Genomic DNA, 2,159 nt, shown 5'->3' with positions numbered 1-2,159 from the left:
TATTCCATGCCTATAAATTGGAAAAGTCACTATTATTAAGATGCCAGTTCATACCAACTACTCTATAGATTCAGCAAAATCCCAATCAGAATCCAAAGAAATTATTTGGTAGATGCTTGCAAGCTGTTTCTAAAGTTTACATGGTAAGACAAAAGACTTAGAATAACTAACAGAATCATGAATAAGAGTACAATGAAACACTAATAATAGCTCATATAAAGACCTACTATAAAGCTACAGTAATCAAGATGATGTTGTATTGACGTAAAAGTAGACAAGTAGATCAGTGGGAGAGACTAGATAGACCAGAAAAAGATCCACATACTTAGAATGAAATGATCTCAGATAAAGAATTAAGAAAATTAACAGAGAAAGAATAGAATTTTCAATGAGATACGGATTTTATGAGTTTCACAAAATTTAAGTTTAATGTTTCATAAAACTAAATGTAAATGAAAAAATGATAAAACATCAGTAAGAATACTTTAGAAAAATATGCATATTCTTGGGTTTGGCAATGAGTTTTTTATGATTTACACATCAAGCATGATCCATGAAAAAATGGTCAAATTGAAATTTATTAAAAAACAATAAACTTCTGCTCTGTAAAAAACATTGTTAAGAGAATGAAAAAAACAAGTCATAAAGTGGGAGAAAATATTTACAAAACACATATTTAAAGGATTTCCATTTAAAATATAGAAGCAAATCAAAACTTAATGCAAAGCAACCAGTGCAACTTAAGAAAAAATGAACCAAAGATGTAAACACCTGAAATCTTTGAGATACACAAAAGTCAAGAAATGTAAAATCCACTCATACAAAAACAAGAGAAGCCCTCCCAGCACACGGATAAGCCAAACAACTTGAACTTGTAAAGGTGAATCAGATAAGACGCTGCTGATGGTGTTTCTTGGAAGGGAAATAATGGGCCGTACCATAGGCTATCTCAAAACTTTCATAGTGACTCACATATATATAGATGAAAAATAGTCACAGCAATATCATTTTGTCATTAAGGAATTGAATACTAAAGTATCAGTGAGAAACCACTGCATACCTCTTAGAATGGCTATAATTTAAAAAGCCGATAACAAAATTCCAAAGCTAACATTACCGAATATTGGCAAAACTGTAGAATAACAGAAAGTTCCATTGACTCTGATGGGAACACAAATAGTACAGCCACTTTGGAAGACAGTAGCAATTTCTTACAATGTTAGACACAGCCTGAGTCCGTGAACAGCAAATGTGCTCCTAGGTATAAACCAAACTGATTTGAAAACGTGTGTTCCCCATAAAAGTTGGCATATGAATGTTTATAGCGGCTTTCTTCTTAATCATCAAAGCTGAGAGTGACCCAGATGTTCTTCATAAGTGAATGGATAAACTATGTTATGTTAGACAAAGGAATATTATTTAATGATAAAAACAAAATAAGCTGTCGAGACCCAGAAAGACACAGTTGAGTTTTATTATTCCGTCCTAGGGGAGGAGGCTGGAATGATTCATTTAGTAATGAATTAGAGTTGAAGACATCAGGATGACCTCATATTTAGACTAGGATAGATACATATGATCATATATAGAAGTATTTTTTACATATGTGACTCATAATTTGTGTGTACATGTACAGAGGGTACCAAATAATGTATACACATTGTAAGGAAAGAAAAAACTATTCAAATGGTAATACTCGGGTCACATTTCATTTCTGGAATTACAAGAGACACAGGATACAAAATATTGATAACAAATGTTGTCTACATATAGAGTATTGCAATTTTAATAGCTTTTTCTTTTTTAAATTTTTTATTTTTATTGTTAAATCATGTTTGTGCATATCAGTACTATCATGGGGTACAGTGTGTTGTTTCCATATACAATTTGAAATACTTTCATCCAGTTGGCCAACATAGCCTTCATGTCATTCTCATAGTTGTTGTGTTAAGACATTTATAATCCACATTTAGAAAGATTCACATGTACCCTTATAAGATAAATCATAGGTGTGATCCCTGCAATCCCCTCTCTTCACCCATCCTCCTCTCTCCCCTCCTTTAATAGCTTTTTCTTTCTTAAAATGTGTATACATTTTTGTCACCCTCTGTACGTGTATATTTATGTTCTGCTTTGTCGGCTGAGCAGCTGTAGAAGCA

This window comes from Otolemur garnettii, unplaced genomic scaffold (assembly GCF_000181295.1).
Source record: "Otolemur garnettii isolate 467f Iridium unplaced genomic scaffold, OtoGar3 scaffold00085, whole genome shotgun sequence".
In the NCBI taxonomy this organism is placed as follows: domain Eukaryota; kingdom Metazoa; phylum Chordata; class Mammalia; order Primates; family Galagidae; genus Otolemur; species Otolemur garnettii.
The sequence above is the reverse complement of the archived record's forward strand: the minus strand, read 5'-3'. Positions refer to the sequence as shown.